This window comes from Lathamus discolor, chromosome Z (assembly GCF_037157495.1).
Source record: "Lathamus discolor isolate bLatDis1 chromosome Z, bLatDis1.hap1, whole genome shotgun sequence".
Lineage (NCBI taxonomy): Eukaryota > Metazoa > Chordata > Aves > Psittaciformes > Psittacidae > Lathamus > Lathamus discolor.
In genome coordinates, this window is record NC_088909.1 from 51,518,665 (window position 1) to 51,530,855 (window position 12,191).

Consider the following 12,191-nt stretch of genomic DNA (forward strand, 5'->3'; position numbering starts at 1 on the left):
GCTTAGAGAACTGAATTTAGGCAGCCATTTATTAAAGGCATTTGTTCATACTCTTTCCACTTGAGCTTGCTGCGGTTATGGATGGTAAACTACTAATGTGTGATGGTTGTTATTATGGGTTTTTTTCAAGCTCCTGTTCAGATAGGAAATGCTAGTTTGAAACAAGTTTTAGCAGCTTACTGAAGCCTGACAGAACCCCTCAAGATAAATACTAAGTTGTTTCTTTTGTGAAAGCACATTCCTTTTTCTTTTCAATTGTGGTAAGTTCTTAATTTCTCAGTTTACAATTTCAGCAGAACCTTGGAAATGCAGTGGTAGATGAAATGAAACAAAGTATAAGATGGGGGAAAAAAACGTGGTTTCCAGTTTTTTTGATTCTTATATTCTGGAATAAATCCATATATCCTTATATCCACAACAGCATTCTAGTTTGATGGTCCATCTCTGCTAATGACTGGAGCTAAATATTTTATAGTAAGTTTATGAAATTATAATTTATATGTAAATTATAATATTTTTATATAACTCAAGGCTTCACTGCTCACTTTAAAGATCCCTTGCTAGTCTCTTCATTTAATGGTATACCTCTGTAACAACGTGTGTTTTTTCTGAACTTTCTCTGGAGTGATGCAAGCAAGGGTCAGACACTTTCTGAAGATATCTCCCCATCCCATCTTCAAAATTCTTTTTTAATTGGAAGACATGTCGGTCTACCTTCATGTGCGCAGGTTGGGGAAGTCTACCTAGAGTAAGATAGGTAAGTTTTTTCACCTGAATGGTCAAGGTTGTGTGAGAAATTCACAGTGGCTGCAGGATGGGCAGGTAAATTTGGAACACAGTTGTGTAACAAGGGGAAGAGACACTTTCATACCTTAGCTGGCATTTTGTGTTCAGCTGTCTTAGCAAGAAAAGGAAATTTTTACCCATCAAGGCCTTAGTTAAGGTACAGAGCTGAAATAAAAATAAACAGCACCACTTTTTTTTGCAGTGATCCTGGATGTTGCTGCTTATCGCCAACAGAATATTCTAATGCATATATTATATGTTAAGCTTCGCAGAATTTTCTTTCATCATTATCTCTTTTTGCAAAGACACATGAGTTTCTGTTACCTGCTAGTGCCTTTTCTGCTTCCCTCCTCCTTGCCTTCCCTTGCCTTAACAAAGGGACCCAGCTTGCGGTTTAGAGACTACATAACCCTCTCTTGGAGATGTGAATTTCAAACATTTTTCCAAGCACTTTTACTTGTCTATATCAGATTGTACTTTAGACAATTTTTTTTAACCGTAACTTCTTACACGCTGAAAATTTGTGCTTGGTTTTAAGCTATCTGGCCCCGCTGCCAGTTGAAGGGCACAGCACTTGTACCTTCCCTTGGAACATTGGCATGTTTTGAAATTGCTTCACATCTGTGCATATTACACCCTGCCAGTGGTGTAGCTGGGAAACTTTATGTTCATTATACAACAGTTTTATTTCCCCTCTGTCATTTCTTCAACTTCCTTAACTCTCTGAAGCAAAGAACACAGCCCCAGCACCCAAAGAAATGCAGCGAAAGCAACAAAAATCTAGTTTGCTCTATTCCCTGGCTTTCTGCCAGATCAGCTCTCCTCCATCCTCCTTCAGCCAGCAGAAACTTCATACTGCATCTTGTATCTAATTTGTCAGAAAAGCAGTTTTGCACTCTTGCCTGACCCAGATTAAATTTGTGTTGCTGAGAAACTCACAGTTGTGCTGATCCAGTATTAATGACTGTGAAATTGCAGCCTTGAGCAGCTTCTGCCATGCATTGTCTCTTGTTTGCATTCCAATTCTAACCATGGAATTTTTTTACAGCTGTGGAAACCCTTCCATGGTGGAACTGAGGGTAGGAAGCTAACATCCAAATTGCTACATGTATTATTCTCAGGTCAGTGTAAATTTGGAATAGCTATGCTCATGTCAACAGAATCAAGAATAGCTCTTGTACTCCACAAGTACAGGTCGTGGTTCTGTACTTAGAAATGGTAAATGCAAATCCTACTAGTTGTATCTCCTAAAATTCCCATACTTAAGCAGGACTAATATTTTCAATATAAGGTTGATTCGCAAAGTAGGAATTCTAGGATGATATGAATTTTTATTTTCAAATTCAACCTAAGAAAGTAAGCTATTGTGTTTTCTACTAAACAATCCAAAGAATAAAATATGCCTGTTGAAAGCTGTGTTTCAGGATGAGGGATGTCTTATATTCCTCAGTGTAGTGTGACAATCTTTTGTCATAAGGGTCAAATTAAGCATGCCCTGTGTACAATAAATTTTAAACTATTGGTCTTCACCTTGCTGTTTGCATTTTATTACCAGCAGCTTATCTGAACATATCACAACTGGGTGCAAAAAGATTGGCACAATGGTTCTGCCGTAGTGGTTTTGCTGAACGGGGAAAAAGTAGCCAGGAGGTGAGAAATGTTTACCTGGTCTAATAGAGCACTGCCAACTTCTGTTGTTGTCAGTCTCCATCTCACTCCAGTCAGTTCATGTTTCCTGACAGCCTTATTGATGCTGAACAGTAGCGATTGCTGAAGACCTTGTAACAGACCCGACAGAGCAGTGAAAGCAAGTAAAATAAAATGTCTGTATTAAAACAAGTCATGAGTGCAAACAGCAAATGTGCAAGTGGTGGCAGAAAGCACAAAACCATGGGTCATCAGGGCCAGCATTCACTTAACCTGTCTTTTCAAAGACAGACCAATGCAAGATGTCTAGAGTGGACCTAATAGCTCATCAAGAGGGAGCTTGCAGGTCCCTCTGTGAGCCTACTCGTTAACATATGAATGGCCAGAGAAATTTGGTGTATAATCATTTCCTGCCATGTCAGTGAGCTGGAAGACCTCAGTAAAAGTTCTGATGAACACCAACACTGGTGGAAAGGAGCAAGCAGACTGGTCAACTAAGAGCAGGCAAGGAAAGGAAGTAAAATCTTCCTGGTAGTAGTGAACATCAGCGAAACTAGCCCCAAAAGACATGAGGTACAAGAGCTGCATAGGTTAAGAAAATCCAGAAGAACCTTAAGCCACCTCAGGAGAATGTAATTCACTCATTCAACTTAAAAAATAATGACAACAGGAGGTGGTAAAAAGAAATCCCCAAACAAATAAAATCTTTCAACCAGAAGTCACCAGTAGCACCAACAGTGAATCAGAAACGCTTTGTGGAAAACAATGGGCAGAAATCCAGCTTGATGATCTCCTGAAGTTTTGAGAGAGCAGTCTTTACAGAGAATATTTAATAAATCTTTCTCCCCATATCTTGTCTCTCCTTCCTGATCCATCCTTAGTTGTCCCCAGCTATAAATCTGTAGGGTTGTGCTGCAAACTGCATCATGGAAAGTATGTTTTCAAAACTACTTCTCTTTTTGGAAAGTAATCTCTTGTGCAATTACCTCCTGAGACAGCTCTCAAATTATCTAGGTCATATTCCTCACTACTTAATAATTTCAGAAATGTAAAGTGTTTATCCCACTACAAGTAATTAAACAGAAACTTTCCTTCACGACCTTCACTACAAAGATCTGTCAGTGTCACTCTGATGCTGATTTTTACTGCTGGTGTTTCCAAAACTTCTTTCAGATTTAAGTTATCTAAGGCAATGTTTTAATGCAATAACAGGAGACCAGGAAACACTAGACTGCATCTTGTGAAAGGATTTTAGGCTTTGAACACATCCTTGATCTTACTGCAGGATGCCTTGAAAGCAATAGGTCATCGACTATTTAGACATTGGATGGTTAGGCATGGATAGAGAAAGGGATTAAGATTCCAAATGAAATATAGTTAGGTGAATCATGAAGCACATTGATAAAAGGATAAGCAGTGATGCACACGACCCCTGAAGGTTGTCTAAAAGCAAGTCCAGGTATAGCAGGGTGCTCAGGGCTATGTACGTTTGAGTTTTGACTACCTCCAATAGTTGAGATGCCCAACTTTTCTGGGCAAGTTTCTCCTGTGTTTGATAACCCCTGTGCTGAATTCTTTATATCTGCTGGAGTTCCCTATATCTCAACTTGTGTCTGTGGCATTTTGTTCTGCCCTCATGTGCTTTCACCTTTTTTATAATCTGCCATCAGGTAGTTTGAAACAGGAACAAGATCTTCCCTTCAACTTCTCTTTCTCAGGCTGAATCAGCCTAACTCCCTCAGGTTCTTCCTGTATGTCCCACATGTCCCAAACCCTACTTCCTCTACAGTCCTACAATCCAAAGCAGCAGGAGAGGTTCCTGTATATCACCCTCATTAGTCTACATTCCTGTCCCAGTTACCCTCATATTAGGCAAATAATTACCTGAAAATCTTGCATAATCCTTAATTACTTTTTTTTTTTTTTTCTGGTTGAAGAAAATTTTTTTAATACTAAAACCTGTAATAGTAGCACAGAGGATGGCTGGGTTCCTTTTAATTGCCACACCATACCAAGGAAAAAGAAAATCCTGTCTTACCAGGTTGTCAAGCAGGAAAGAGAAAACAATTGCATAGCATCTGGGTATTATTTAAAAAGAATCAGCTCTGTTTGTGTACTTGCACTGTTACAGACAGCATACAGGCATTTCTTCTGCCAATGTTCTCAGCTCTGCACCAGGGACTGGGTTACTGGTGAAAAGACAGGCTTCCCTGGGGAATTGACACTATCCAGGCCCCATGGCTTTACACTTTTGCCACAACATGTCATCCTTCTTTAAAAAAAAAATCATTAATATGATCGTTTACTAGTTGTTTTACCCCCCATATTTTTGCTTTGTTCTGTTTATCATATTTACAGATCTGTATTCCCAAAGACTTATCTTTGTTCTTTCATATGAGAAAAATCTCTATCTCTGAGTTTTGGTGTTAAAAAAGATCTGTGCATTCAAAACATTCTTAAATTTTCATTCTGCAACACACCTATGTTTTCTGAGTTCCTGTATAGTGCTTAAGATGACTAATTATTTCTGAAGATATGGACAAGCTAAGTTGACCTCAAATGCTGTTCCTAACATTAAAGATTGTTTTTTCTTTAAATATGTATATATATTTATACATATATATTTAAATATATATACATATTTAAAGGTCTATCAGTACCTTATGGAAAAAAGTTCCTTTGAATCTAACAAGACTTCTTGAGTCTCACCAGAGTGAATCCTGTCTGAATCTGGCATCAGCACCCAAGCCAAAAGCTGTGTTATCCCTTAGATCTTAAAAGAAAATTTCAGACTTAAAAATCTCCTTTGTAATCCTGAATGTGAATAGCATGTAAAACATCCATTACCTCTGCATTTTGAATGTTGTTCCAGTATCTATTACGTTTGCACTTTGTTGTTCCTTTGAGTATTGTGCTTAATTGAAAGAGGTTGTTACATAGACACAAATAAATGTGAATATACTCAGTGCATGTACATTTTTGTCTTGAACAGATGGAACAACACTCTACCCACATTATGTCATTGACATAAAAAGATTTAGCTGATGCACAAAGTCTTTTATGCTTATGGTATGGTAGGAAGCTATTATTGCACAGTAACTATAATAAGGTGACACAACTGGGGAGTATCTTTTCTCCATACGGGAGCAGTAGCTGCCACATTATGTAGATTTTAAAATGAGCTTAATTAGATCTCTGTAGAGGAGTGCTTGATTTTTACCTTGATTCAATGTAATTTGCAGCAGCAAAGGAAAAAAAAGGTGACACACCCTCCCTCAAATCCCCTAAATTATCCAGCTTTAAAGTTGTGTGGGAATATCAGAACAAATTATTCAAAAGACAACCATGGACTGTATGTCTGAAGACTGAAGAAACCATGGCCAGGGAATAAAATGTAGACATATTTCTGGTTTTGAAGGAACTGAGGACTTAAAGGACAGCACTAGGTGTACCTTAATCCTCCTGTTTGTATGGTATATCTAGACATTAGACATGGAATGCAAGCAGGGGAGAAAATCCATCCACCCTTCCTCAAATGGATAGTTTCCTTATATTCAAACTACTCAGGAAGATAGAAGCTGTAGAGAAGAGCCCCAGAACCATGTTAATGATTTCGGCAACTCTTCAATGCTGCAAATGTTAGATTCATACTCAAGATCCCTTTTTTTTTTCACCCACTGTAGAAAAGGATTGCCACTATTTGCTCCAAGGGAAAAAAAAAAAACTAAATTCAGACAAAGAATCTGAAAGTGAAGGTTCATAATCCAAAAAGTAAGATGTTCAGGTGACTTTGAAGTCCCTCAAAGTAATATGTACTGCTCATAAAAAAATACCCTTAAGCTCACAATTTTGTGTCTTCAATTTTGTCTCACCTCCTGAAATCAAAGGAATAAAATAATAAACAGATAAACTGACTCTTGTGAAGAGACATTGTTAAACAGTTACAGCAAAATAATACAGCAAGCCAAATAAAATATCCATAATACAATTCAGAAGGCAATGTGTTTGAAAATTTGAAAAAGACCATTCTCATTCTTTGAGTTCTTATGTTGCTAGGTATATATATTTAGAAATAATTTAGCCCAAAGTTATTTTGGAGGATTATGGAATAGAACAAAACAAACAAACTCCAGCAAATTTCTTTTACAGAAGCTGCACCACGGTTTTGCTTTCTTGCATAGGTGTTCAGCTAAAGAATATCCTGCCATTTCCAGTTGCTTATGTCTTAGCAAATAATTTTGTAGAAGTTAGTTTATCAGGTTGTCCTAAGGGTGATTTAAAAAAAGAAACGAATAAGATAAACCTTTATTACTTTAAATGACAGTGACCCTATTTATTTTTCTATAACATAATGTTTTCTGGGTTGTCTTTCTGCAGCTGCAAGGAAAGGTGAAGTCAGATCTCAGTTTATCATATTCGCTGTGTATCTTTTCATCTAATCTGGCAATACGTGTGCAGAATGGGAGTCTGGCTGTTTTCTGAGTTAGGTGAACACTGTCCAACAGCACTACTGTGATTGCTGGTGCTTGCTAACAGCAGAGTTGTCTCGGAAATACAGAAGCAATTTGACTGAAGGTTAATCTGTACAGTACCAGACTGCATGCAGCTATGGGGAGCTGCATATCCAGAGTGAGGCAATATAAAATCTACATTTGGACTCCTGAAACTGGTGTTATGTTTTTCTAGCCTCGTTTTTTTTCTAGCTGTTGAAGGGATAAGATATCCGTAAAATATAATCCATTTTGGTGGAACATTTAAGCTGTCTTCGATAGCTAATATAAATGTTCTAAAAATTCTTGCTCCAGGCATTTTTATGTGAGGCACCCCCAGTAGGCCTCTTGTTTACCTGTATTTACAAAAGACAGAGAGGGAAATTCTAGGCAGGGGTGATGGAAAGGCAGCTGTAACTGTGAGTTGCAAGAAGAGGTGTCACAAAATTCCTTGTGAAATGCAACACTGATGGCAGTAGTAAAGCTGCCTTTTTATTCAATTTTATTTCTCTTTCAGTAAATTTGGGACTTCTTATCTGACCTCCTGTGTCATCTAAAGCCACAGCTGTGCTCAGAAACTGACATGCCTTTTCCTGTGCCCTGCTCCTGAGGCATGTGTGGACACAAACATCCACTCTGCATGTGGGCTCTCAAGGACCATGCCTCTGCTTACAAATTCTTCTGTAAGCAATGGTCATAGAATCATAGAATACCAGGTTGGAAGAGACCTCAAGGATTACCTGCTCCAAACTTTCTTGGCCAAAGCATGGTCTAGACATCATGGCACCAGACCCTGGCAATCTCTCAAATGTTGAGGAATCTACCAATTCTCTGGGGTGATTATTCCGATGGCTGATTATTTTCATTATGCGTTGACTCCTGGTGCTGAAAAAACACCAAACACCAGCCACTTCTGACCAGGCAGTGCCATCGTTTTTCTGCAAAGCTGTTCTTTTCATCTCCGTGATAACCAGGGTAATATTATACACTGTTTTCAGATGTCCGTCAGGCTTAGAGACAATGTGTTGGCTGTTTTTCTGATGTTTGTTTGCAAATGGAAATGATATGAGTATATGGAAGTCAGAGGGGCTCCACCTGATAAATGGTCAAACATTACTATTGTTAGACTGTGATTTGGTCATGAATACTTTGATAATCCAGGAACAGGAATTAAAAACGTTGTGCAGACCTCACAAAGTGTTAATAATATCATATACTGTCTTTGGATAGTCATTAAAATGTAGCTTTGTCCTAGAATGTTTGTAATGGATAAAATGTTGCCTATATTTCTGCAGCTGGCATGAAGAACATGAAGTCTAAATAGTGTGTTCCAGCGGGTCAATGGAAATGTGGTCGTACACAATGTGGTCAGCCTCATCTTCTTTGTTTTGGAAAGGTGAGGTGTTTGGCTGCAGCTTGGGCCAGTCATAACCATAGGCTTTGATGGAAGAAAGCTCAAAAACTTTATAGTGTTGACTTTCCTAGACTGTCTAGGCCTTGCTTGGAATATTATTTATTTAGTTTTATTTTTTTTTTTTAACAAATGTTCAGTATTCTTATGATGCAGAAATTGTGTTTTGTTCATCTTCCTTCATCTAGGGGCAAGTCTATTCTGAAAACTACAATTCTTTTGCTCATCTGGCATTACCAGTTGTCAGTTGAGTTTTTAACCTTTTTTTTCCTGAGTTATAAACAAAATGTTTAAAATCTTATTTCACTGCTGCCCAGCATCGCTTATCCTGAATATTCACTACCTAATTTGGGAGAACAGTTTCACAATGTTTCTGATCAAGCTCTGACAGGTTTTAGGATTGATATTGAAGTGTGTTTTGGAGGTGACTGTCTGTTGACCATAAAGGGAGTCTAGAAACATTTCTTTCCTAATTTATTGAAGATTTTTTTCTGGAAATGAAAGTTAATTCTCTTTATGCTGCACTTCTCCCAAAGGATCTAAGCTGACAGCAAAGAAAACACATGTAACTATAAAGAAAACCTTGTATTTCAAGCTGTATGAAGATTTCAAGTTAATATATCTCCAACTGAATAACTACTTCAAACATGTCACTTTTGAAACCTAAGCAGAAATCACAGTGTGTTGCTGCTGTGCTAGGAAACCAAAGCTAATGTGCATGGTTCAAGGGTGCAGGTGAGGAGTGCTGGAGCTTGGCAGCAGGACTCCAGTGCCTGAATGTCTCCTTTGTGGGACTGAAAAATGGAAGCAAGAGAGAGTATAAAATACAGCAAAGAATTAAGTAGAAAACACATTGTAAAACATCCTTTTGTCCCCTATTGGTATTTAAGTGAAGCATGGGGACTGAGCTATAGCTGAGCTGTCTTTGCAGAAGAGTAAACAGCGTTCTGGCTGCTGCCTGCAATGGCTGATTAAAATAGTTAAACAAAGGCAACCTTTCAGCAATATGTTTTAGGCTGATCAAAGTACAAAATAGAGAAGTGGAATAAATTAAAAATTTGTGACCAAATGACTATAGTAAATTATAAATGTTGATTTCTCAAAAGTGTGCAAAATAATTCTTAATGAGGAAATATTCTTTCTGATTTACAACGACAGATTCACTGACAGGTTTATCGGTCTTGTTCCTTCTGAGAACCTGCTCACAAGACATCTTAGGAAACATCCTTTGAGCAGCAGCTGTGGTCACAAGCCATTTTTCTACCACAAGCACTCAAATTTGGGCGTTTGAAGCTGTTACTGCATTGATTTTTGCGACCAAATTTCCACTGGTTTCAACGGGGATAAGTACAAGCACCCAGGAAGTCCCCCAGAACCACCCTGTGGAAGACAACTGACCTGTTTTTTAGACCATCCTCATGTGCCTGGGATGCTCAGCAGAGGTTTTCACCAAAGCCAGGTTGGCTGAGCCAGCCTTTGGTCTTCATGAGCCAAGCACACACCACTGTGTGCTGTAACTGGAAAGAAACCCCAGTTACACAACATTCAGCTTCAGCCCCGCTGTTATAGCCCTATGCAAATGAGATCAGGATTGAAAACATGGTAGATTATTCAAAATGGCTATCAGACCGAAAACAAATTCTAAAACAATTTGCAGTGTATAACCTACTTGTCTTAAATTGCATTCTCTCCGCACCTACCACCCAGTGCATTCAGGCATTTCTATACTTCTAAGAGTCACCCTAGTAACAGAAATATTCAAAACCTTCAGTTTAACCCTTGGTGATTCAATAACATTAAAAGACGAAAAATTTAACAGTCAGTTATTACTGAGGTTTAAGCTAAATTTGTCAGTGAGATCTATGTTGTCATCTCTAATCTTTTCCTCAAGATGACCCATGGATTTTACCTCCTGGAAAAGGTTGATTTTTGTCTCAACATTTCACCGTAAATTTATCAGGAGGAAAGAAAAAAAAAAAAAAAAGGCAGTTCCATCTCCTTTTTCAGAGAACAAAAAATATCTACTTTATCAAATAAAGTTTTCCTTCATATTTCTGAATTTCCTCTTTATTCAGACTTGAAGGATTTTGTCTGTATCTTTCATCAGATAAGGAGATTACCAAAATACATATAGAGAGTCTGATCCATATGCACCACCAGCAGAGGTTCTGTCACATCTCTATATGCAGGTGTCAACTTTAAACTAAATAACATGACGAATACTTGTTAGCCATAATATCGGACGGATTTTGGAGCCCTTTGTTGCTGGTATCCTACTCCCAGCATGCTGAGACTAGAGTATTTGACAAAGGATTTCTACTGCAATTTCAATTTTCAATTTCCTTGTCCTTTACTGTGTTATCTGTGCTCTATTGTGTGTGTGTGTGCAAGTGTAACGTCTTCATGGTAATATAAACACCCCATCATAGCTTAACCACCTTTTTATCTGGATGTTTCTCCCTCTTCCTTCCTGACTTTGAATGGACCTTCTCTTGGAGGAACTCTCCACTTAGTCACTAGGAGTGTTGCTAGGAGTAGAGATTAAAGTCCCCAGAGTTACAGATTCCATTGAAGTCAATGTGCATTACTTAAAGCTCTTAAACCCCAAGGATTTTCAGATGCCAAAACCAGAAGTACAGTCACTCTTTACAGATTTCTAAAATGTAAGGATTTTATTCTGACAATGTCACTTGCAGTGCAATCTGACTCTTCTGACTTTAAGTGAAAAAATTCCAGTGTTGTTCAATTTTGCCTCTTGGAGGCACATTTACTAGCATCACTTATTTTGCAAATCACTTGGGCATGGGCTTACCAGGTGAAAATGAATCTGGGAGCTCCAGGGTCTAAAGTTGACCATGGTCTTTCTGGAAAAACAACTTTATTGCTGCTTTTGCAGAATGATCAGTAATAGACATCTCTTACGTGGTCGCAGCATGTCATCACCTGAATGAGAAGTCATTTGCAGTGGTTAAGAGCTCTCCTGTTATATCGAGAGGTGACACGAAAGTGTGCCTTTTGGTAGTGGGAGCTGAATGGGGAAAAGAAAAAGACTTTTGCCCTTAAACTGCTTAAATGAAGCTGCAAGACTGTAAGAAATTTTCAGGGAAATTAAAAAAATTTTCTGTGGATTGTTCTAACAGAGTGTTTCTGGAGGTATGGTATGAAGCAATGGTTTCCTTGGCATTCAACCACAGCAGTTTTTATTAGTCACTTTCATCTTTGCCACCCAGTCTCTTTGCACATGGTAAACTACAGTATAACGTCTACTCCATCTTCATCTGATAATACTTTGTTCAGAACAAAAACTAAAAATGCTCCCACTCTTTAAAGGAAATGCCATCAAAGGACTACAGAGTGAATAAAAAACTGTTCAGTAAAATACTGAAGACAAAGGAAGAAAAATATGGCACATTGCCATGCAAGATGAGTTTAGGATTTCCACCATATAATTTATTTCATTATCAGTGCCAGCTTCAGAAAATGCTGCCATCAGTAAGTGAATAGATTGCGGGCATGTTGAACTGGAGTAGGTTTAAAATGTTGTGACTGCCTTAATGGCTACATATCCTGTAAAATGCATTCATTTTCATGAGGGTGATTATGGTTTGCTTTTTATGTGCCATTATGTCTAATTTGTTTTATGCTCCAGCAGAGAAAATTATTTTCCTCCTTCCAATTTATAAGAAAAACACAGAAGAATAATCAAGTGAAAAATATATTCATTTAATATGATCATACTCGGCTTCCCTATATAAGTACATACCACTTCTGAACTACATTAGTGACAAAATAGCTGTATACTTTTAACACACACAATTCTCCATTATCTGAGGCATAGATTTTTTAAATAAGTTAAA